The 26,358-nt window shown below is 44.0% G+C and overlaps 1 long non-coding RNA gene across 1 annotated transcript; it reads right to left on the bottom strand.

The window, feature by feature from the left end:
- Positions 1-4,705: 4,705 nt before the first annotated feature.
- Positions 4,706-20,417, bottom strand: LOC109029248 (uncharacterized). Its single transcript, XR_008680570.2, has 4 exons — positions 20,217-20,417; positions 15,982-16,138; positions 7,541-7,738; positions 4,706-6,050 (listed from the first exon to the last, which is right to left on the bottom strand). It is a non-coding gene; the product is annotated as an uncharacterized lncRNA (long non-coding RNA).
- Positions 20,418-26,358: the final 5,941 nt, after the last annotated feature.

Here is a 26,358-nt window from a genome sequence, read left to right as displayed (position 1 = left end):
AACCTCTCTGACCTCAGTGTCCTCATAATTAAAATGGGGCTATTGTAAAGATTAAGCGAGTTCATTGCTATAGAACTGGAAGCCCAGTGCACAGCACAGTGGGTGCAATAAATAGATGGATGAGTCTGGACTCAAAGGCTACCCCCGCACAGATGCAGGCCCAGAGGAGGACGACGGACAGAGGAACTGCTAGAGGTCAAGAAAGGAGATGAGGATGCGTCCTGGAGATGGATGCAGAGGACAGGCTGTGGGGACGCTGCACACTGTGGGGTTCTTTCTCTTTGGCCCAGCCTTGGGCCTCTCCCTCCCCTGACCTCATGCACTCACAGTTCTCCCCACAGAAGGGTCGCTCCCAGGGCTCCACGGAGGTAGAAAGCTCATGGCTCACTGACCCCACACAAGCAAGCTGTGAAGGATACTGCTGTTACGGGATCTTTGGGGTGTCACTTTTCCAGCCAGAAACCTCTGTGGCTGGTGGCACGTTTGCCTGAGTTCTTGTCCTGTATCCAGAAAGAATGATGAAAGCAGAAAAGTGGAGGGTGAGCAAGATGAAAAGGAGCTTTATTGAGTGTTCGAACAGCTCAGAGAAGACCCACAGTGGGTAGCTCCTCTCTGTAGGCAGGTCTTCCCATCAAGTGTTCAGCTCTCAGCAGAGGAGGCCCTGGAGATGGTAGCTCCCCTCTGCAGCTGGTCATCCCATTGTCTCTCCATTCTCTGCCCTGCTCTGGCTGAGCCGGGGTTTTTATGCACCTCAGAGGGGAGGAAGTGTGTGCCGATTGGTCCATGGGCAGCCATGGGTGGGCCCAGAAAATGTACCACAAGTCCCCACTCAGGTCAGAAGTTCTGGCAGTCTGGCCTCCAGCCTTCAGGCCCTCTCTGGCCTGAAGGTGGGGCTTTACCAGGGACCTGCTGCCTTCCACCCAGGAATCTGTTTGCCTCCTGCTGCTGTTCGTTGCATCTAGGCTAGGCTCTGACTTTGCTCGAAGATGGAGCTAGTGCCAACAGCAGGGAGAAACAAGACAGAAGGAGCAGGAACTTCAGAGCCTGCAAGGGCAGGGGGGCCTTCCTGGGCCCCCAAGAGTGCAGGGATGCCTGAGGCTGCAGCTACTGGTTTGGGCGGCCGCAGGTGTGCCTCGGGGGGCAGGACTCCTGCCTGCTCCGTGGAGCAGGAGGCCTCTATCTGCAGCCACTGTTTGGATGGCTGCAGCAGCACCCAGGAAGGCTGGGCTCCTGCCTGCTCCCAGCTCTCCAAGAGCACACAGAGGCCCAGGTCTACTAACCAAACTTAGGCGGCTACAGCCATTGGGGTGGTGGGCAGGTGTCCAGGGCAGGGACAACATCACCAGGAGCTCCCCCATTGCCCTGGCACTCAGGGGTGGTCCAGGGCAGAGCAAATTGCAGCTGAGGCCCGGCCAGAGTGGTGGCTCAGTGGTCACCCCGGCGTGGGGCAACCTTGAGGATACAGCCCCAGGCAGCCCCACAAACAGCCTCCTCCCAAGGCCCAGGAACCTGGCACCCTCGGCAGGGGGGTGCAGTAGCCGTGCCGCTGGCCAGGTCCCTGAAGTGGGTGCCACTCCCACTTCCTGCCCCAGGCTCCTGAAGTCCAGCCCCAGCTCTGTATCGGGGGCCCTTTCTGCCTGACCGTGCTGCTCACCTGCTGTGCTGCTGGCAGGTGACCCGGCCCGGTCCCGTCACAGTGGCCCCCGTCCGCCTCCTCCCCATGTCTTCCCTGCAGGGGCCAGCATGATAGAAGTCGCCGCACTAGATGGCCCACTGCTGCCATCACTGCTGTCACCCACTTTACAGACGAGGACACTGCAGTGAGGGAGGCGGCTTGGCTCTGCCCTTCACCACTTCCAGGCTCCTGGCCCCTCCCTCTGGTGTCTCTACCACAGTGAATCTGCCTCCCGCTTCTCCTTCCTTCCCTGTCAATATCATCATCATTATCATCATCATCATCATCATCTCCATCTCCTCCTCCTCCTCCTCCCCCTCCTTCTCCTGTCACTCTTGGTCTTTACTTTTCCACTTGGCCACCCTACATCCCGGCTTGGTGCCTCTGATCTCATGTCCAGAACTCCAGCCTCTGTCTGTTGTCCCCTCTGTCTCTGGCTTTCTCTGCCTCCCTCTGTCTCTGACTCTGTGTGGATGCAGATGTGTTTTTTATTATTATTTTATTAAATAGAGACAGGGTCTCTCTATGTTGCCCAGATCATCCTCAAACTCCTGGGTTCAAGTGATCCTCCTGCCTTGGCCTCCCAAACTGTGGGGATTACAGGTGTGAGCCTCTGTGCCCGACCAGGTGTGTGTGTTTCTGTCTAGCTCTGTCTGCATGTCTCTCTGTATGCATCTCTCTTTATTTTTGTCTCTTTCTCTCTCCCACCACACACACACACACACACACACACACACACACACACACACACACACTCTTCCCCACCCCTCTCCTGGCTCCTTCCTGCTGCCTGGGCACCTGGCCCTTCTCTAGTGGCTGCTTGGTGGCTGACTGGGCTCCAGGTGTCTATTTCACTCTTGCCCAGGTACAGAAGCAAAGCAGGAGCCCCCAGATGTGGGGGAGGGGCAGAGAGCCAGGACTCAGCAGGAGGGTCCCAGCCTGGACCTGAACCTTCGAGGGAAGGTTTGGTTTTCCAAATCCAGACATACCAAGCATTTCCTTTGTCTTTTTCTCTGGTTTCTTCCACTGGCCAGCACCTCCCTCTCTTCCTCTCTATCATCATCCCAAAGGGCACCCAGCCAGGCCTTTGGGATGCCTGTGGGGCAGGACTCCCTGGGTGCAGAGCTTTAAACAGGTGGGAGGAAACAGGGAGGAGTGGAAGAGAGAACCTGAAGCAGGGAGGGCCTCTGCTCGGCCATGCTGAACTTATCTAGCCCTCTTCGGCCGCCCCCAGGCACCCTCTCCACGAAGACCTGGCAGACATGAGCCCAGGCCTGAGGTCTCCCCTACTCTGTGGCTCCTCTGGCATCTGGACGTGTTGCCTTACTGTGACCTTCAGCAAGATGGAGCAAGCACGTGTATCACACCGTATTTTGTAGATGGAAAAATTAAACAGAGGAACAACTTGCCCGAGGTCACTCAGAAAGTAGGTGCAGAACCTGGACCTAGGACCCAGGTTCCCTTACTGAACTTTCCAGATTCCCCAGGGCCTCAGGTCCCCACAGCCCCCTTTACTCTCACCAAATAGTCATGTGCTGGCTTCTTTTCCACATTCTACTTTCTGCTCAAGTGAAGCAGAGAGTAGAGTGTGTCTAGTCTCCTTCCTTTAAGAAGCCCTCCCTGAGCACCCCAACTAAAGCAGCCTCCTCTCCCTGCCTGGCACTTACTAATATCCCATCCTGTTTTACTCTGGTCACAGCCCTTATCACATCTGAAATCAGCTTGAGCACTTACTTGGGCAACTCACTTCCTCTGAGCCTAAAATCTTCACTACTAAAGCAATGTCTATAGTGGCCCCACCTCACAGGATAGAGGAGAAGAGACAGCTCCATGGAGTGCCAAGCACCTGCCAGGGGCCCAGTGAGGGCTCAGAGACCGCTGGCTGCTGTGAAGGAAACAGCAGCCCCGTGTCCTGGGTGCTTGGCCCTGGGACACAATGGAGACAGAACCTGATTTGGGGGTACTGCCAGGAACATCTGTAAACAGCCATCCCACAAGGAGTGAAGCCTCGACTGAACAACAGCAAGAAGCAAAGGGCTGCAAACATAATCAGTGCAGCCTGGAGGGCAAGAACCTTGACCTCATTTGGTGACCAAGAAAACAGAGGCTTAGATATGGGAGGTGATACATGTGGGGTTGCAAGATCATTCTGCTAGTAGGTGACAGAGTCCGGATGAGACCAAGCTGACCCAGCTCTGAAATCAGCTGTTTTTTTAAATTTTAAGACAATAATCCATGAAAGAAGTCGAGGAGGTCCCTGGGACGTCAGCTGGGCAGGAGGAAGGAAGCCAGTTTTGCTCATATCACTTACTGAATGTGACAGTGACCACTGCTGGGCTTGATGCCCCTCCACAGGATGTACTGTAAGACAAAGAGTTGACGTCTGGCTTCTCTGCACTGGTGGAGCTGCCTCCAGCCTCCTGGAGGGCAACCAAACTCTGAAATGTTCTCTTACTCAGAAAGCCCTGTCCACTCTCTTTATTAAGACCATAAATCTCTGAGCTCCCCATCACTGACTGGGGTGCGGGGTGGTGAGGGAAGTGGCACCAGCAAGGCTTGCCAAGCCCCACAGTCTTAAACCTTGCAGCCTCTGAATATGTCACCTTTAATACCCCGTGCTGGCATTGGGGGCTCATTGACTTTCCCTCTCGGTCACCATCTTCAAGCTGCTCTAGTCCAGCCCTATGTGACAGAGTCTGCTTCTACACCGAGGAGGAGCCCGCCCCACACCTAGACTGCTCCAGGCCAAGCGCCACTTTGGAGCATGGAAGGGGGAAGGGAGGGGAGGCTCCTGAGGGCTGGGGATGCCCAGGCAGTGCAGAGGGAGCACAGGCCCTACTGTGGGAGTCAGAGGCTTAGGGCTAAGGCTCTGAATGGGATTCCATTGCCTCCAGATTAAGGCCAGCTCCTCCTCTGACCAGCTGTGTGAATGAGTCCACTGTGCCCTCTGTTACCAGGAGTCATGACAGTGCCTACTCCAAGGGAATGTGGTCAGGACGAAATGAGACATTGATTCCAAAGTGGAAAGCCTGGTGCTTAATAACTGCTCATTGTTGCTGTAAATGAGCTTGGGGATATAGCCTTGTCCCATGATCCTCTTCCACCATGTTCTTAACAACACTTTGAACAGATGGCATCACCCCAGTTGACAGATGAGGAATCCAAGACTGGAGCAGAGAAGGAGCCTGCCCAAGGCCACACGCAGTCCCATGGCAGAAGACAGAGTTTCCAGCCCTAGGCAGACTCATCCACCCACCCTGCTCTCTCCCTGAGCTGAAAAATGTTGCCATCTCTCAGTCGTTCTCAGCATATTCTTCTCAAATGGCATCTGATCCACATCCCCTGAGGTTGCACTTTGGCAGAGGAAACTTGCAGTCAGGGCCTGGCTCCATCAGAGCAGGTGCATGGGCCTCAGTTCAGAAGACAGTTGGGCTCAGACGGTTCCAGAAGCTCCAGATGGCTCCAGGAGCCTTTGAGGGCTCAGAGCTAAAAATCTGGCCCTGGCCTGACTCCTGCATCTGCCCTTGAAACTTAACACAACTCCAGAGGAGGGACTTCTGGGGTAAGGAGAGCTCGGGGTGACTCAGGACTTCAGATACATTTTCAATGGAAAGACCAGGGAGAAACGATGTCAGAGGAAAGCCCACATGGCTTTGCCTGTGTGCTGAGAATGATATTATCACTAACTACTGACTCTTGCCGAGCCCTTAGTCCGTGCAAGCCACTGTGCTGTGAACTCTTGGTGTGTACTATCCCCCATGAGAGCCCATTGGGATAGACTCAATGTTTATGCCCATTTAACAGATGAGGAGGCTGAGGCCTGCCCAAGGGCTCAAACCCAGGGCCAGAAGGAGGTGAAGCTGGGATTGAAACCCAGGCCCATTGTCCTGAGGATGAACTGTCACTTTCTTACTTAAGCACCCAGTATAGAGATGCCAGTTGGAACTTCCTCACAGTGAGTAGCAGCAAATTGAATCTAGAGTCCACTGGGGAGGACACCCATTTTCTGGAGAGCTCCTGAGTCCGGAGGATGATCAGAGGTGAGCTCAGAAGGGCATAAAGGGGTCAGGGGTCCACCACTCATTCCCTCCCCTACCCTCAAGAGCCCTTCCTTCATCTTAAAAGGCAGGAAAAGCCTGAGTCCAGCACCTGGGTGACCTCTCCTGACTCAGCCCATGGGTGCAGATGCAAAGGAAAGGATCTGGAGTGTGTGCCTTGGGGACAGGGCAGCCTAGCAGTTAGGAGCACTGGCATTGGAGTCTCATGGAAGAGTTTGAGCTCCAGCTCTATGATTGACAAGCTGTGCATCATTAAACAACTTACCTTACCTCTCTGTGCCCACATTTCCTCACCTGTGAAATGGCATTGAGGATATCTGTAAGGAATTACAAATAAGGAAATTAAACAAGTAGAGCTAATATTAAATAAGGAAATAAAAACAAATAGAGCTAATATTATAAAATGTGTACTTTATAAGGAAATTATTATTAAATAAGGAAATAAAAACAAATAGAGCTAATATTATAAAATGTGTACTTTGTGCCAGGCACTATTCTGAATGCTTTAAACTGAATTAGTAGATGCTGAGATATGGATGGCAATAGAGGCAGGCTGAAGCCATGGTCTATCCTCTGAAAAATTGTGCCAAAATGAGGGGACAGTACTTAGAGTAGGCCAGGAATATCCTAAAATCAGCATTTCTCCATGTTTGGTCTGCACACAACCTTTCATCAGAGTCACCTGGGAAGAGAAGGGCAGTGGTAAGGTGGGAGGTGTCTACCTGAATTACAGATTCCTTGGCCCTGTCTGATACAGAATCAGAATCACTGGGACCTAGGGATCAGCATGTTGAATAGACATGTCGACTCTTGGCCAGGTGATTCTTAAGCCTCCTGAAGATTTGGACTCAGGGACTGAGTGTGCAATGAAATTGGTTATGAGTTTATGTCACAAATTTCAAGGCCAAACAGCCAGAGCCCTCGGTTCTAGAGCAAGCCCTGCCACAAACAAGCCACAGCACCATGAAGGCATCCACATTCCCTTGTCTCAGATTTTCTGCACATATAACAGGGATTCTGCTCCCCACAACAGCCAGCTCATGGGACACACATGAGTGTGAAGGAGCTGGCGACTGTGGGTATGGGCTGGTAACTGTGCAGGAGGCCCCCAGTCACCCTGACACAAGATTTAATTCTAGCTCTGCCATTGATGTCATTTTAATTTCCTTGTTGTTTTTTTACTATATTTTAAAATTATTATTATTATTATTATGGAGATGGAGTCTCGCTCTGTTGCCAGACTGGAGTGCAGTGGCACAATCTCAGCTCACTGCAAATCTGTGCCTCCCGGGTTCAAGCAATTCCCCTGCCTCAGCCTCCCGAGTAACTGGGACTACAGGTGCACACCAGCACGCCTGGCTAATTTTTTGTACTTTAGTAGAGACGGGGTTTCACCACATTGGCCAGGATGGTCTCGATCTCCTGACCTTGTGATCCACCCGCCTAGGCCTCCCAAAGTGCTGGGATTACAGGTGTGAGCCACTGTACCTGGCCAAAATTATTTTTTAGTGGTTGCCTTGGAGATTATAATGAACAGAGTAGTTTAAAACAATTTAGCTCAGATTAATACCAATTTCATTTCAATAGTGTATAAAAACTTTGCTCTCAGGAAGCTCCATTATCTCTCCCTTCCTTTGTGCTATTATTGTCATGCAAATTATCTTCATACATTAGAATCCTACCAACACAGATTTATAATTACTGCATTGTTTCAGTTCTTTAAAATCAGATGAGAATAAAAGAGTTACATGAAATGCATTTACATTGTCTTTTACACTTACCGTTTAGAGATACCTTTTATATTTACCTTTTAGAGATATCTTTACTGGTGCTCTTGTTTTCTTCCTGTGGATTCCAGTTACCGTCCTTTCAAAGTCCTTTCATTTTAGCCTGATGCACTCTCTTTGGTACTCCTCGTAGAGCGTCTCTGCTAGTGACAGATTCTCTCCGTTTTTGCTTATCTGGAACATCTTAATTTCTCCTTCTGTTTTGAAAGATAGTTTCCCTGGATATAGAATTTTTTTATGTTAATACAAATGAGTTTATTACTATAACTTTAAATGAAGTAATAAGTGTATGTTTGTAAATTCCCAATTTTAATTTTTAATATGGTATATATTGATAGATATGACCCACCCACATTGACAAAAGGTCGTCAGTGATTTTTTTTAATTTGGTGCCCTCTCTTTTTTAATTAATTATTTTTTATCTTGCTTTAACTTCTGGGATACGTGTGCTGAATGTGCAGGTTTGTTCCATTGGTATACATGTGCCATGGTGGTTTGCTGCACGTATCAACCCATCATCTAGGTTTTAAGCCCCACATGCATTCATCTACAACCATCTGGTCTTCAACAAACCTGACAAAAACAAGCAATGGGGAAAGGATTCCCTATTTAATAAATGGTGCTGGGGAAACTGGCTAGCCATATGCAGAAAACGGAAACTAGACCCCTTCCTTACACCATATACAAAAATTAACTCAAGATGGATTAAAGACTTAAACGTAAAACCTAAAATCATAAAAACCCTAGAAGAAAACCTAGGCAATACCATTCAGGACATAGGCATGGGGAAAGACTTCATGGATACAGAATTCTTGATTCACTTTTTTTTTCTTTGAGCACTTTGTATCTGTTACCCCACTGCCTTCTGGCCTTTATGGTTTCTGATGAGAAGTGCCAGCATTAATCTTATTGAGACTTTCTCATATATAAGCAGGAGTCATTTCTCTCCTGCTGCTTTCAAGATACTCTCTTTGTCTTGGTCTTTTTGACAATTTGACTATGTGTGTCTAGTGTGTATTTCTTTGCATTTATCCTACACGGAGTTTGTTGAGCTTCTTGGGTTTGTAGGTTGATGTTTTCTTCAAATTTGGGAAATTTGCAGCCATTATTTCCTAACAATGTCTGTTTTTCTCTTTCCTCTCATTCTGGAAGTCCCATTATGTGTATGTTGGTATGCTTGATAGTGCCATATAAGCTTCTGAGCTTCTGTTGTTTTTCTTTTTTTCTATCTATTCCTCAGGATGAGCAATCTCTAATTACTTATTTTCATGTTCACTATTTTTTTTCTTCTACCACCAACTCACATCTATTATTGAGTCACTATTGAAATATCCATTTCAGTTGTTGTAGCTTCCAGCTTCAGGATTTCTGTTTGACTATTTTAAAATGTAATTTCTATCTCACTATTTGGAGAAACATTGTTTGCAGACTGTCTACTAATTATTTGGACATGGTTTCTTTTTGTTGTCTGGACGTATTTGTAATAGCTATCTTAAAGTCTTTGTCTAGTAAGTCCAAACTCTGAGCTTTCTCAAGGATGGTTTCTATTGACTACTTTTTTTTTTTTTAACCTGCGTATGAGTTGTATTCTTCTGTTTCTTTGCATGCCTTGTAAAATTTTTCTGTTGAAACTGGACACCTTAAATAATCTAATGGGACAACATACGAAATCAGATTTCTAATGCCCTCCTTGGACTTTGTTGTTGCTGTTCCTGCTGCTGCTTCTCTGTTGAGTGGCTTTCTTGAACTTAGTCATTAAAGTCTGTATTTCTTATTATGTGTGGTGGCTGAATTCTCCACTCAGGTAACTTAGCGGTCTATGATTCGACAGAGATTTCCTCAAATACCTTGAACCAATAATCTCTCACTCTTTGCCAAAAGGCCCTGTGTGATTTCAGGACACACCTTCCACATTCTAGTACTTTACAATTCTGCCTTGACCCCACACTTCCTGCTTGCACAGGGCCTCAAGGTCAGCCAGAGATGAAAGAGGAGAGCTTTCACGGGTCTTTCCTTGGTGTAGGCTCAGCCCTGTACATGCACAAGGCCTTCTGGAGCCCCAGGAATATGCTGACACTTTTCAATGCCCCCTACCTATGGATATTTAACTTTCCAGATCCTCCTTTTAAGTTTCTTGGCCAGCATATTGTTTGCTTCAACTGGTATTACTGTCTTCTCAGCTGCAAGGATAAACAATTTCTGCTGATTGTTTTTAGCAAACACCCTGAAGATAGGGCTTTCCCCAGTGAGTGACCTCTGAGTTAGGTCAAATAATGATAAGCCTTGTAATGGGGCTTATCCAGTGAGCTGCCAGAGAAAATGGTGACAGTTCTCTGGGTCTTTGGAGGAGCACCCAAACTGGTCTTCCCTCTCCAGCAGCTGCTATGCTGCTGGTGCTCACAGCTACAATGGCTGCTAAGTTGTTGCTTTTCAAGGCTACTACACAGGAGGAGCAGAACAGGGTAAGTTAAACCACCACAGAACTCTCTGTTCTTACTGAGATTCAGTAGTTGTTCTTGAACAGATGCTCCTTGGATTGTTGCAAGCCTTTGATTAATTTCCAGACTTTCTGAACAAGTTGATTTTGACAATTTTACCAGTGTTCTTGTTTCTTTCATAGAGGAGCAGAATGTTTAAAGGCCCTTCCTCTGCCATTCCAGAATTCCTACCTTAAAGGCAGCTTTTGTGCTATTATTTTTTATAATAGCTTTATTGATGCATAATTCACATATCATAAAAATCACCCATTTACAATGTACAATTCAATGGTATTTAGTATATCGCAGATATGTGCAACCATTACCACAATCAGTTTTAGAACATTTTTATCACCTCATAAAGAAATCCCATACCCTTTAGCTATCAAACCTTTATTCTTCCATCCCCCAAGCCCCAAGATTAGATAACCACTAATCTATTATGTGTCTGTATAGAGTTCCATCTTCTTGACAGTTTATATAATGGAATCATGTAATATGTGGTCTTTTGTAACCAGCTTCTTTTACTTAGCATAATGTTTTCAAAGTTTCTTCAAGTTGTAACATGTATTAATACTTCATTCCTTTTTATGTTCAAATAATGTTCTTTTCTATGGTTAAACGTTTTGTTTATCCATTAGTCAGTTAATGGTCATTTGGGTTGTATCCACCTTTTGGCTATTATGAGTAGTGCCACTGTAAGCATTTGTGTACAATTTTTGTGTGGACATATGTTTTCATTTATCTTGGGCTCATATCGAGGAGTAAAATTGATGGGTTTTATTGTAACTCTATGTTTAACACTTTCATGAATTGCCAGAATGTTTTCCAAAATGGCTACACCTTCTACATTCCCACCAGCACTGTATAAGGATTCTAATTTCTCCATATCCTTGACACTTGTGACACTTTTTAGATTCATCTGACTTTTCTAGTAGGTATGAAGTAGTATCTCATTGTGGTATGGAATTGCATTTCCCTGATGACTAATGATGTGGGGCACCTATTCATGTGCTTACTGGCTATTTGTATATCTTCTTTTTTTTTTTTTTTTTTTTTTGAGACGGAGTCTCACTCTATCACCCAGGCTGGAGTGCAGTAGCGCAATCTCGGCTCACTGCAAGCTCTGCCTCCTGGGTTCATGCCATTCTCCTGCCTCAGCCTCCCGAGTAGCAGGGACTACAGGCGCCCGCACCATGCCCAGCTAACTTTTTGTATTTTTAGTAGAGACGGGGTTCGCTGTGTTAGCCAAGATGGTCTCACTCTCCTGACCTTGTGATCTGCCCGCCTCGGCCTCCCAAAGTGCTGGGATTACAGGCGTGAGCCACCGTGCCTGGCCTGTATATCTTCTTTGGATAAATATATATTCAAATGCTTTGCCCATTTTAATTGAATTATTTGTATTTTTATTGTTGAGTTATAAGAGTTTTTTATATAATCTGTCCTAGACATATGTTTAGCAAATCTGTTATATATATAACATAAATATAATTATAAATATAAATATAAAATATAAAATAAATATATAATATATATTATATATTATATATATATAACATATAAAATATATATAACATATAAAATATATATACAACATATATAAAATATATATTATATATAATATATATATATGTCATAGATATATGTTTAGCAAACACATAAGATATATGTTTAGCAAACACATTGCCCCAGTCTTTGGCTTGTCTTTTAAGGTTCTTGGCAGTATCCCTTGATGTACAAATGTTTTTAATTTTTATTGAGTTGTTTACCTATTTTGCTTTAATAACTCATGCTTTAGGTGTCATATCTAAGAATTCATTGCCAAATCTGAGGTCACGTGGATTTACCTGTATGTATTCTTCTAAGAGTTGTATAGGTTTAGCTCTTAATTATGCGTGAGCCATTTTGAATTACTTTTCATATATAGCCTAGGGTACAAGTTCAACTTCATTCCTTTACAGATGGCTATCCAGTTGTCACAGTACCATTTGTTGGAAAACAGTTCTTTCCCCCATTGATTTTTCTCAGCATGCTTGTCAGAAATTAGTTGACTGCAGACACATGGGTTTATGTATTAATCGGTTCTCACATTGCTATAGGGACATACCCAAGACTGGGTAATTTATAAAGAAAAAAAGGTTTAATGGATTCACAGTTCCATATGGCTGGGGAGGCCTCACAGTCATGGCAGAAGGCAAAGGAAGAGCAAAGGCATGCCTTACATGTTGGCAGGCAGGAGAGCGTGTTCAAGGGAACTGCCCTTTATAAAACCATCAGATCTCACGAGACTTACTCACTATCATGAGAACAGCGCAGGAAAAACCCACCCCCATGAGTCAATTACCTCCTACCAGGTCCTTCCCATGACATGTGGGGATCATGGGAGCTACAATTCAAGATGAGATTTGGGTGGGGACTCAGTCAAACCATATTAGTTTATTGCTGGATTCTCAATTCTCTTCCATTAATCTATATGTCCTTATGCCAGTTCCATGCTGTCTTTATTACCATTGTAATGTAATAAGTTTTAACATCAGAAAATGTCAGTTCTCCTGCTTGTTCCTCTTTTCCAAGATTGTTTTGGCTACTCTGGGCCACTTGCAATTCCACATGTATTCTAGGATCAGCTTGTTAATTGTTACAATGAAGTCAGCTGAGATGCTAACAGAGATTGTAGTTAATCAACAGATCAATTTGAAAGTATCGCCATCTTAACAATATTGAGTTTTCTAATACACATATATGGAATGTTTTTTCATTAATTTATATCTCCTTTAATTTCCTTCAAAAATGTTTTGTAATTTTCAGAGTATGGGCTTTACACTTTTGTTAAATGTATTCCTAAATGTTTTATTCTTTTTGATACTGTTGTAAACAATTTTTGATGCTGTTGTAAACATAATTGTTTTCTAAATTTTATTTTTAGATTGTTCATTGCAAGTGTGTAGAAATATAATTGATTTTTATATATGATTCTTGTATCCTGTAATCTTGCTAAACTCATTTATTAGTTCTAGCAAATATTTAGTGGATTTTTTAGGACTTTCTATTTACAAGATAATGTCAGCTCTAACTAAAGATAATTTAACTTTTTCTTTTCCAATCTGGATTTCTTTTATTTCTTTTTCTTGCCTAATTGTCTTGGCTAGAACTTCTAGTTCAACGTTGAATAGAAGTGGGTATGCTCATAGTCACCCTGGGGTTACTGTGGTTTTTGCAAGAATCTCTTTAACTGTCTCTTTCTCTGACTATACCCAGTTCTTAAGCTCCACTAATTGCCAGTTGATTGCTCTGTCATTTTCAACAATACACTGGAGCAGAAATTGCTTCAAAGGCAAATTCCAGTCAAATTTAGGCTTCTTTCAAGGTATAGTTCCAAATCAGCATCTGAGATTTGTTCGGCCCCCAGGGGGGGTCTTCCCACCTGTCTCTTCCCCTAATTCTCTCTGGCAAAATAGCTGGACCCCAGTTTAACCTATGTCTCCAATTAACCTATCATTCTCTTCTCAGTTGCCTTTCACCACAACTTCTCCTGATTTTGACAGTTCCCTTAGATTTGAACTTCCCCACACTCTGTTGCAAATTAAGTCAGTTCTTTGGAGATTTACTTGGTGCTTTCTATTCTTTGCCTAGCTTCCACCTCTGAGAAAAATCTCTCAGCCTCAGCTCTGGTGCTGAGGTTGGGGACAATGGCATTCATCTCTCTCAGTGACATTCCCTCTTTAGGATCTGGGTGTTTAGTAGACAAAACAATAGCAACACCAGGTGTCTTGGGCTCATCTCTCTCAGTCTGGGACCCTCACTTCATGACCCTGAGACAAGTGCAATCAGGGCCTCTTATTCTCAGTGACACTGCACCCAGGGTAGAGCCTTGGTCCCACAGGTTGAGGCTGGGCAGAAGACAGGAACTTCCACCTCTTGGTTGCAGTTGCCTGGAACTCAGTCTTAGCAATCAGTAGCTGGGGCAGGATGAGAAATGTTGACATTCTGCCTCTCCTTGGAAGATAGGTCTCTAACTGGGAGCTGCAGGGAGAGGAAGTTCTGTGTTTTGGATTTACCAATCTTGAGTGGAATTTTTATCTTGTGGAGCTGGGAAGGAGTGGGAAAAATATGGATCTTGGTTCAAATATTACAGAGTCTAGCAGTTCTTATCAATTTTCAGTAGATTTTCTTGAACGCATGCTTCTTCATTTACTATATGGTCATTTCTAGGCACTTAAGTTTTTTTTTTTCCAGTAATTTTCACCTGTTTCATAGAAGGTGGGGATTGAGGAAGGAGCTCCTCACACTGTTGGGCCAGAAGTGAAAACCTTTTGTTATTACTTTTCTGCTTTTTCAGGGTTCCCACTGAAAGATGCTATCATCCACTGAGTCACCCAGACAAGCACACTTGGTGTGGGAGTCTTTGGTTTTGCTCACTTAGCATCTCAGGACTTGACCTATCCCAATATGTGGTAGGATTGATTTCCTGGTCCTCAAGCTGGCTGGGACTAGTTAGGTAACCAGCTCTGGCTTATTCGAGTGGAAATGACATGTTTCAATTCGGGGTCAGAGCCTTTGATGTGGATGTGAGACACGCCACCACCATAGCCAACCTCCAGAGTTGTTTATCCCTCTGCCCTGGTGACAGTCAACTTTATAGACCGCAGTGACTTCATCAGCCTGGCACCCTGAGGGGTGGCACATGGAGCAGAGACACAGCTGACCCTTGACGGATATGCAGACTGGGAAAGAAATGACCCTGTGTTTTTTTAAGCCACCGAGGTGTGGGGATTGTTTGTTATTGCAGCAGAGTCTCACATATCCTCACTCATACATCCATGGAATCTGTAAAATTACTTCTCATCCAAGCAGATAGAGCCACATCTCTCTGGGAAAAAAACAGAGCTTGCTGTTGCCAAGTGATGTTAAGCCTCATCACTTCTCTGGGTTCCTAGAGAAGCCCCTTACTAATCACCTGCTTCTAGTCTTGCTCCTTTCCATCTGCTTTTCTCACCAACCATATTAGTAACTACCCTAAAGCCCCAGTATCTAATGTCCATGCCACAACTGGGCTGCTATAGCCCTCTATGCATATCCTTATTAGGGTACTTAATACACTGTATTGTGGAAAAGTTAATTTATTCAAAATGTTTATGTTCTGGGCACTGTGTTAGGGGCTGGAGTTACAGTGGTGAAAAAAAAGTCAAGGTACTTGCCATCATGAAGGGATGTTCTGGAAACTGAGACCAAATGTTGGCTGCTGCATGATTGGTTTCCCCATAATTATCACAGTGGTTGTGACAATATTTTGGAAAACCAATTAAAGCAATCGGTTTCCCTGCCTGTTTCTGAACCAATCCAGAGGATTCAGGACATGTTAGATGAAAATGAACCTCCCGTTTATTACTGATGAAGCTATTGCTGGAGAATGGAGCTCACTCATGCAGGCATGTGAACCCCCCTGTGGAACCCCTGGAACTAGACAGGGAGAAACCCATCATCAGAGGTGTGCTGACCACACCCACCCAGGTCCCCCATGGTTGGGGTGTGAAGACTGTTGCTATAAAACCTCTGGCAGTGGGAGAGCAGGGCAGACATGAGCTCCCTGGGCAGCCAGACCCAAGGCAGAGTGAGAAGGATGGGCCCGGGGAGCCTGTTCTGCTTTGCCTCAAACTTGTCACCTTTGGTAGAGGTGGTAGGGGGCTAGAGAGCTGAGGTATCAGGGGAGCTCACTCCAGGGGAAATCAAAATGGAGAAATCTTATCCCCAACTCTAAATAACAAAATAACAGTGTGACCACTCATGGAGCATTACTCAATGCTGTCACAGCTGGCTGTCACCAACTGACAGAGGAGGAAGCTGAGGCTTATACAAGTTATCTCACTGGCCTGAACCCCTGGGAAGTGGGGAGTCAGGAAGTGAACTCAAGTATGAACCAAAGCCCTTGTTCTTAACCGCTCCTGACAGTGACCACACCAGGCTCCGGACTCAGCCAGTCTCACCTGAGCTTCCTGGGACAGCTCACTCAGGGCTGGCCAGCTGTGTGACCATTAGAAAGTGCTTCTTCTCTTTGAATTCAAAACTGCCTCTGGTGGATTCTACCAACTGGTTCTTCTTTTGCCCTCTGGAGCTACAGAGTTAGTCTAATCTCTTTAGTAACTGCAAAATAAATTTAATAAAAACTCTATTAATTTGTGTAATCTTGTACACAGGATGCAACATTTCTGTGCTTCAGAAATTTTGTTCATAACTACTAGCACCATGGAAATTTCAGGGATTAGAGACTCGGCTGGAAATAAAGACAGATTATGTCACAAAGAGTTCAAATGAACCAAAGCCCCTGCACAACAAGACAGGCTTGGATTTACATAAAATTTAGGAGGCAAGTCCAGGCCCTTTAATTCCATATGGACTTACAGTGACTTTCTAGGGTTTGCTTAGGTAACTCAAAAGCAGGAAGATTTGAGGTATTTGTTTTTTTTTGTTTTTTTTTGTTTTTTTTTAAAAGCCATTACTAACATTATACTCAATGGTGAAAAACTGAAAGTTTTTTTTAGTCTAAGATCAGGAAAAACAGAAAAGAAAAAGACGCCTACTTTCACCACTTCTATTCAACATAATACTGAAAGTCTTAGTCAAAACAGTCAGGCAAGAAAAAGAAATAAAAGTCACCCAAATTGGAAAAGAAGAAATAAAATTATTTCTGTTCACAGATGACATGATCATATATGTAGAAAATTCTAAAGATCACACACACACACATACACACACACACACACATGCAGAAGCTGTTAAAGCTAATAAACAAATTCAACAAAGTTGTAGGATACAAAATCAACACAAAAAAATCACTTGCATTTTCTATACACTAACAGTGAGTGATCCAAAAAGAAAATTAAAAAGACAATACATTTACTATAGCAAATGATTCATTTACAATAAAAAATCAAAGTACTTAGGAATTAGCTTAACCAAGAAGGTTAAAGACTTGTACATTGAAAACTACAAAACACTGCTGAAAGAAATTAAAGAAGGCACACATAAATGGAAAGATACCCCATGTTCATAGATAGGAATGCTTAACATTGTTTAGATGTCAATTCTGCTCAACTTGATCTACAGATTTAATGCAATCCCCAACCAAATCCTAATGATTAAGTGATTTTTTTTTTGTCGAAATAGAAAAACTCATCCTGAAATTTGTATGGAATCTCAAGGAACTCCAAATAGCCAAAAACAATCTTGAAAAAGAAGAATGAAGCTGGAAGTCTCACACTTTCTGATTTCAAAACTTATTACAAAGTTACAGTAATAAAAACAGTGTGATTTTCGCAAAAAGACAGACATAGAGGCCAATGATGTACAATAGAGGGCCTAGAAATAAGCCCTCACATATATGGTTAAATGATTTCAACAATAGTGCCAAGACCATTCAATGAGGAAAGGACAACCTTTTCAACAAATGGCATTGGGAAAACTGGATATCCACATGCAAAATAATTAAGTAGGACCCTTACCTTATACTGTATATAAAAATTAATTTAACATGGACCAAAGACTGAAATGTAAGAGCTAAAACTGTAAAACTCTTAGAAAAAAATACAGGGAAAAATCTTTATGACATTGGATTTGGCAATGACTTCTTGGAAGGGACACCAACAACATAGATGAAAAATGGAAAAAAATAATACACTTGGCCTCATTTTTCCATTAAAATCTTTTGTGTATCAAAGGACACAACAAAGTAAAAAGGCAGTCCACAGAATGGAAGGAAATATTTGCAAATTAATTTCTGATATGGGAATAATATCCAGATTACATAAAGAACACCTACAATTCAACAATAGCAACAACATTAAAAATAAGCAAAGGACTTAAATATACTTTTCCCCAAATAAGATATATGAGTGGTTACTAAGCACATGAAAAAAGGCTCAACATCACTATCACTAAAAATTAGGGAAATGAAAATCAAAACCGCAATGAGATACCACTTTACATTCATTATGATGGCTATATTTAAAAACAAAAAGAAAGAAAAGAAAACAACATGTGTTGGTGAGGATGTGGAGAAATAGGAACCCTTGGGCATTGCTGGTGGGAATGTTAAATGGGATAGCCACTATGGAAAACAGCATGATGATTGCTAAGAAAACATTAAGCATAGAATTTGATCCAGGAATTCCACTTCTGGGTATATACCCAAAAGAACTGAAAGCAGTTGAACAGATATTTGTACAACAAGGTTCATGGAAGCATTATTCACAATAGCCAGAGATGGAAACAACCCAATTGTTCATAGATGGATGGATGGATAAACAAAATGTGGTACCTACATACGATGGGATATTATTCAGTCTTTGAAAGTAATGAAATTCTGACACCTGCTACAATGTGGATGAGCCTTGAAGACATATGTTAAGTGAAATATGTCAGACACAAAAGGGCAAGCATTGTATAATTCTACTTGCATGAAATATCTGAAACAGTCAAACTCATTGAGACAGCAAGTAGCATGGTGGTTACCACAGGCTGGAGGGAGGGAAGAATGGAGAGTTATTGTTTAATGGATACAGAGTTTCAGTGTGGGATTGTTCTTGGACGGCCTGGTAGTGTCTCCCCAAAATTCATATGCTGAAATCTTTACCCCCAGTGGACTGGCATTAAAAGGTGTGACCTTTGGGAGGTGATTAGGTTTAGATGAGGTCTTGAGAGTGGAGTCCCCATGATAAAATTAGAGTCTTTTTAAGAAGAGAAAGAGATTAGCGTTCTCTCTCTGCCATGTGAAGACACAACACAAAGACAGCTGTCTATGAACAAGGAAGACAGTCCTCACCAGACACCATATCTGCAGGTTCCTTGATCTTGGACTTCTCAGCTTCAGAACTCTGATAAATAAATGTTTGTTTTTAGGCTATCCATTCTGTACTATTGTGTTACAGTAGCCTGAACTAAGAGATGATGAAACGGTTTTGAGATGGAGAAGTGGTGATGGTTACACGACAATGCTTAATGCCACTGAACTGTGCACTTTAAAATGGTAAAAATGGTAAATTTTATGTTATGTGTATTTTACCACAATTAAACATGTAAAATACATACATAAATTTACATTTAAGAAACAATATACAGAAAAAAATGTATTAAGTGTCTGTGTTGGGAGGATTCTTAGGAATCATGTAAGCTTATCCCACTTTCCAGATTGAACATTTACGCATTACTATCACCCCCTCACCTCTATTTTCTACCTCCGGGGAAGCAGAAAGGACATGCTTGCTCAAGGACCTGCAGCCAATCCACAGGACTGGAATACAGCCTTTCTGACACTTCTGCCAGTGACCTTCCCACCACACAGACTCATCAGGGAAGCAGGGAACAAACACCATATTAGCAATAGCAGACCTTTCTGCTCATATGCCTGTGTGGTCCACAAGAAACAGTGGGATGTGGGTGATGAAGCAGGGCCTGAATCTCCCAACCTCTCTTTCACTCCCCAGCTCACATATGGCAGCACACACATCACTATTTCCCATCACATGCCCATGACAGACATGATTAATTGATTACAATACCTGCCCCATTAAGTCTGACCTGACCTCACAATCTTAACTCAGTACCGGAGTTGACACATGGATGAAACCTGTCTACTTTCCTGGGTCTTCATAAACTGCATCCATCACCAGGAGAAGAAGGATGTAGAATGAATTTTCTCATTTCTTTCCAAAATTGTTATCAGATATCTGTTATAAACTTTACCCACATTACCTCAGTAATCCCCTCAATGAAGGCAAGTGATCCTACTTTACACATGGGAAAACTGAGACTCAGAGAGACAAATATACTGCCAGCCTGTTAGTCATTCACAGAGCTGAAGGTGAACCCAGGACTGTCTGACTTTAGCACCAACATTTGGAGAAACTGGAGAGTCTCTAATGCTGGTCTAGGAAGTAGGTTCTCTTTCACAAGCTAATGTTGCTTTGTTGGTTGTGTCTTGTTGATTGATATGTTGCCTTGACAAGGAGTTTGGGGCTGAATTCAGGATCAGAAAGAAGAGTGCTATGATTGATTGGTGATGTCTGCCACAGAAGTGCAGAGCAGGACAGAAGTGTCACATGCATGCTGTTCGAGCTGAAGTCTCACACATGCCAAAGCCCAGTGTATGAGAACGTGTTGGGTCCCACATCAGGACTTGTCCGTGGGGTGGTGCAGGGTACATGTGAGCACTGTCTGCTCTTACCTATGATGGATGGCCATGCAGGCTTGTTCAGCTCTCAAGTGCTGGTCCTCCAATTCTCTGTTCTGCTCCCAGGGGACACAGCCTTGCCCACTTTCCTGGGTTGGTGCTGGGATTGAAAGAGGTAATGGATAGAAGACGATGTCCAGGTGAAAATGTTGATGAAGACACATTCATATTTCATTTCTCTCCCTCAAAACCAACCTAAAACAACAACAACACAAATGCAAAAGGGTATGTTTTTATTATGACTTATACTAGAAATTTCATCCACACAATCTGAAACGTATCTACCAAGTATTAAAAAATCTATACCAGAACAAATGAAGAAGCTGAGAATGGATGTGAACATCCTCAGGCCTTGAGTACCAGCCAGTTTCATTAAAATAAAGGATCTTTGACTTGAGAAGTTTGTCCAAAAATCCTTAGCTTAAAGTGCTGAGACCCAGAAAGGCCCCCTAGGGACTGGAGGTCATCCCTGGGGAGACCCAGTTGGATGCTGCAGGTCTGCAGAGAGGTTGAGCTTAAGGAAAAGCCACACTGATGTGCCACTTCCCAGGCCCAACCCTACCTACCCAGGGAGCTTCCAGAGGCTAAGTAGGGAGAGGGAGAACAAGGGCCCAGCCAGCCCTAGGAATAATCCCTAGAGGTTGTGACTTAAACATCTTGGCTGAGGCCATGCTGACCTCTGGGTTGTCAAACACAGAGCTCTGCTCCCACTGCAAAGAAAATAACTGCTGTGGTCAGAGTGTCTAAGACAACAAATTCAAATGGAAGCTGCTAACCACCTGAGCCCATCTTTCCCATCCCTTCCCACACTATCATCCCACACAGAGCTGGCCCCATCCAGAAATGGGTTAAAAAGAAATGGATTCAGGAACTATGAATAGACGCTGTAAAAAAAAAAAAAAAAAAGAGAGAAAATATAAAGACAGATGAAGAAAATAAACTATAAGAGGAACTGCCCAAAGAATCAGGGGAAGACATGAGAAAAATCGTTTTCCATAGAACAGACAACGTGATATCTCTTAAAAAATAAAATGGATTGAAATAAGAGCTATAAAATAACAGCACAAAGTTAAACCAAGTTGTCTGTGCATAGGTATGAAATGGAATAGAGAAAAAGAAACAGGAGAGATGAAAGCTACATTCAAAACACCAAAAAGGAATAGGCATAATTAAAATACTGTAAGGAATATTGTGAACAAGTTAGAAGTAACTAGAAAAGAACTTTGTTTCTTTTCCAAATTAGGAAGACGGTGATAGAGTTGCAAGACAAAGACTTTCAAACATATGGGTATCCAATGATGCAAATGGCACAACATAATCTAAGAAATAATGCAAGAAAAAAATCCTAAACTTCAAACAAATGAACAAAAATTCCTGAATCTGTAGATTCAAAGTGTACAACATCTTTTATGGAGAAAAGCTGATAAAAATATGTCAAGCAGATTGGCATGATACAACTGAGATTCAAAACTAGTCTCATTGGTCAAGCCACAATGATGGGGGGAAATTAGTTTGGTGCAAACTTATCCACAGCAACTCCAAAAGGTGGTAGAACAACATCTACCAACATCTGAAGGCAAGAAAATAGAACCCTATAATTTAATACCCAATCAAGTTGATTTTCCAGGTGTGATGGCAATAGATATTCTGTCTCAATTGTGCCAGGACACAAGAAATAACCTTCCTGACTCTTGAAAAATACTACTAACAAACCCATCAAAAAATATAAAGAACTCAGGTAAGACAAGGCCGGCAGACTGTGTGGTGGGGGACAGAAGAGGAGGAGGAGGAAGAAAAAAAGAGGATTCGTGCTGAGTATTGAATCCGTATAAATGTATAGAAAAGTCTAAGCTTAGGCTGGGCGCGGTGGCTCACGCCTGTAATCCCAGCACTTTGGGAGGCCGAGGCGGGCGGATCACAAGGTCAGGAGATCGAGACCATCTTGGCTAACACGGTGAAACCCCGTCTCTACTAAAAATACAAAAAAAAAAATTAGCCGGGCGCAGTGGCGGGTGCCTGTAGTCCCAGCTACTCGGGAGGCTGAGGCAGGAGAATGGCGTGAACCTGGGAGGCAGAGCTTGCAGTGAGCTGAGATTGTGCCACTGCAATCCGGCCTGGGCTAAAGAGCAGGACTCCGTCTCAAAAAAAAAAAAAAAAAAAAAAAGAAAAGTCTAAGCTTAAAGAGCCACAACTGTGGTTTCAGAAGAGCATCAAAAAGTATAACTTTGACACAATATGACAAAATCAGAAGGTGGTAGAATGAAGGGTGAGAAGAAGTATAGGTGTGCTAATTTCCTAATCTTTTTTTACCCAGGCATTATCACATTCAGTAAAAAAAAAATTAATCAGTAGTTATTTCAAAATCATGACCATAATGCCTTAATGCTTTTCAAAATGTTTTCTGCATAATTATTCAAGGATATGTTATTGTGAAGCAGAATTCATCTGAAGCTTGTAATTCCTTCAATTTTATCACAATTTACATTTCTTCTCTGAAATTCAAAGAAACATGTGATCCTACATATTTTTCTGTCTGTCGATCTCCTCTGTCACATCCTGTTTATGCTCGTGGAGATATGCCTGGAATTTGCTCTCCAAGAGTTTATCACAGTTGTTTCTGGGTCTTGGAGATGTTTATTTTACTTTTTTGTATTGTTCCATATTTCTTGAACATTTACAGTGTATATTTCCCACTTTTCCAGAAAAAAAAATCCTTATTTTTTAATTAAAATAGGAATAGAAGTGTCAACTGTTGCACACCTATGAGGCTTATACATTAATTATGCCTCCCTCCATTCCTGTAAGCCATTGAGGCAGCTTACCAAAAATACACATAATGCAAAATTACAATATAAATAGCTGGAAACTGGAGGAAAGAGAGATTGTGGGTGAAATAAGCACACACAAATGCATGCCATTTATTCCCATTGCTGGAGCTTAGCCATGGACCTGGCCTTGGGCTTCCAAGTTGCTGAAACAAAGAAATGAAACCAGCCCAACTGTCCCATAGAAGCGATGTTTATGGTTTCTTTTGAATAAACATAGACATTTACCCTCCCTGTCTTAAAACCTGAGAAAGTTACGTTTTTTTTTTCTTTCTTTCTTTTTGGGACAGAGTCTCATTCTATTACCCAGGCTGGCGTGCGGTGGCACAATCTTGGTTCACTGCAACCTGCACCTCCTGGGTTCAAGTGATTCTCGTGCCTCAGCCTCCTGAGTAGCTGGAATTACAGGCATGTCTGCATTTGTCTTATCTGAGTTCCTTTCTCAGGAAACCAACCATCAGGGCCCCCAGATAGTATCAAGGAGCTGAAATTCACCAGATAACTGAAGCTGGACAATGAGGTGCCAGACCCCTCACCCCTTATGATTGCCTAACCCACTGCCTGCTTCCTCTTGACCAACTCCTCTTCCTTACTCCTAAGTCCTGTTTTCCACATGTAGTTGCATTTCTCCCCAGCTACATTAATCCCTAACTTTAGTTGGTTGAGGAGATGGCTTTGAGACTGATCTCCATCTCCTCAGCTGTAGCACCTGAATAAAGCCTTCTTCCCTGGCAATACTTATCTCAGTGATGGGCTTTCTGTGCAGTGAGCAATAGGACCTTAGCCACAGTCCTGGCATTTTGGTAAGAAAAAGAACAATGCTATTTTTATAAATTATTATTTTTTAAATTGATGCATAATAGGCATACATCATTTCAGGGTACATGTGATAACAAGACATTCATATAATTTGTAAATATCAAATTAATATACTTGGGCTATCCATTACCTTAAATATTTATCTATTCTTCATGCCAGAAACATTCAAATTATTCTTTCAGCTATTTTGACATGTATGATAAATTATTCTAAACTGTACTCACCCTATTTCTCTGACACTAAGTCTTATTTCTTCTATGAAACTATATATTTGTACCAATTAATCACCTTCTCTTCATCCACCCCTCCCCATATTCTTCCCAGCCTCTGGTAACCACCAATCTACTATCTTCATGTGATCCACTTTTTTAGCTCCCATGTGTGAGTGAGAACATGCAATATTTGTCTTTCTGTGCCTGGCTTATTTTGTTTAACATAATGCCTCCAGTGCCATCCATATTGCTGCAAATGACAGGATTTCATTCTCTATTATGGCTGAATAATACTCCACTGTGTGTGCATGCCACATTTTTCTTATCCATTCATCCATTGATGGGCACTTAGGTTGATTTCATAGTTTGACTATTGTGAATAGTGCTGCCATAAGCATGGGCATGCAGATATCTTTTCAATGTATTGATTTATGGGACTGTCAGTGTCCAGCACCCAGATGGGCTCTCTCTGCCCTTTGATGCCCCTTGCTGGCCTAGGGAGAGGCTGCAGTTTCTCACTGGCACATCCTCAAGGCTGATCTCATCCCCTGCAGTCCCAGACTATTTATTCCACCTTCTCTTACAAGCTCTGTTTCCCCCAGTGACTCAGCCCCAGTTTCTACCTCAGCACAGTTCCTTGAGCCTAGCTTTAGGGCAGACGGGCTGACTGCTGGGCCTGCCCTTCCTCCGGTACCCCTGGACATGCTCTGCTGTGTTTCCTACTGCCTCAGGCTCAGTCACCATGAGCCAGCTCTGCCCCTCTGAAGCTTGCAGAGCCTGTGAGGGTCTCTACCTGCTTCCGTACGTGTGTCCAAGAGGCAGGCTTGGGCTCAGCACCTCTGGAGGGACTTGGTTTTGTGTCCTAACCTGGGGTGATTTGAAGGCAGAACCTGACACAAGGGCTTGGGAAGGGTTCCTAGGAAGCAAAAATGAGGGGTGTGGGGAATAAGACAGAGGAGGGTATCATTGGGCCTCAATCTCACTGGCGACTCTGAGGAACCCATGCTGAATGTACCTCAGGACAGTCCACTGAGGGACCGGAGCTGGCGGTGTTAATCCCTTGCTTGGGAGTTGGATGTCCATAGGAGCTCCAGATGGCTCGGCAGGAGGGCTGAGCCAGCTCCCACAGCCCCAGAAGAAGCCTTCAGGCCAGAAGGCCGGGGACAGTAAGCCCTTGAGGTGGGCCGCTACCTGCTGGCCTGGGAACTCACCACTGCAGCTGCAGGTGACCTCAGAGGTGGCTGAGGATGGAATTAACCTTGGGCTTGGGAACAGAAGGTTCCCTTTCCACTCCCAGTACTCCCCTCCCTATCTTGGAGACAATTCATTTTTTAGTGTCTTGGTCCCTTGGTAGCTTGCTTAGGAGCTTGACAATAGTCTCTCCTATCCCCTTCCTAGCTGTGTGTCCTTGGACAAGTTCCTCAACCTCTCTGAGTCTTCATTTCTTCATCTGTTTGGTTTTTTTTTAAATAAAAAAGTAATAAAAGAACCTCCCTCAGAAGGTTGTTATGAAGATAAAGGGACACAGCAAGTGCCCAAAAGACGGGCTCTGGCACTGGTATCGCAGCTGCGGCAGCTTCAGGGGACTGAGGTGCCATCAGACTCTATGAGGCAGTCACAGCACCTCCTCTCCTGGGCGTTTGCCCCTCTGAGGTCCTCCTGACGGCTGCCTGGTGGCCTGTCCTCGGCCGGGCTTGGGAGACAGGCCCTGTTGAGCGTCCCCCTTGTTCCCAGGCCCACGTCTGCTCCTGCTTCTCAGCATCCTTGTGCCCTCACTCCTGCCTCCGCTGCATCCTGACAGCGTTTAGTGGTTGTCACTCTTCTCCCAGATTGTGTCATGCTTGGCAGAAATCCAAGCTGGCGTTTTGACAAAAAGGGAGAACTCTGCAAAAATCCACAGGGAGATGTCAGGGAGCTCAGTGAGACACCGCCATGATCAATCACAGGGTGCCCGGCCTGGGAGAGACCCGGGGGGCAGGGAAGACACGGCACAGTCTGGACAGTGAGACCCGTGTGGCACCACCCCACCCCCATCTGTCAGTCCTAGTGATGGACGAGGGCCACCCACCCCTGCTATGTGTGGGTATTTCCTCCCATCTAACCCCACACCCCACTGAGAGGCGGGTAACACGGCTCTTCCTGTTGCACGGGTAAGGAATGCACCTCCTAGAGGCCATGAGACTCGCCTGAGGTGTCACAGCTCTGATGTGCTAGACTCGACCATGGAGCACATCTGCCCTCGGGACCCAGTGGCCAGAACCCTCAGCCACACAAGGGTTA

This window comes from Gorilla gorilla, chromosome 1 (genome assembly GCF_029281585.2).
Source record: "Gorilla gorilla gorilla isolate KB3781 chromosome 1, NHGRI_mGorGor1-v2.1_pri, whole genome shotgun sequence".
NCBI classification, from domain to species: Eukaryota; Metazoa; Chordata; class Mammalia; order Primates; family Hominidae; genus Gorilla; species Gorilla gorilla.
Note: the sequence above shows the minus strand (reverse complement) of the source record. Positions and strands in the feature narration are given on the sequence as shown.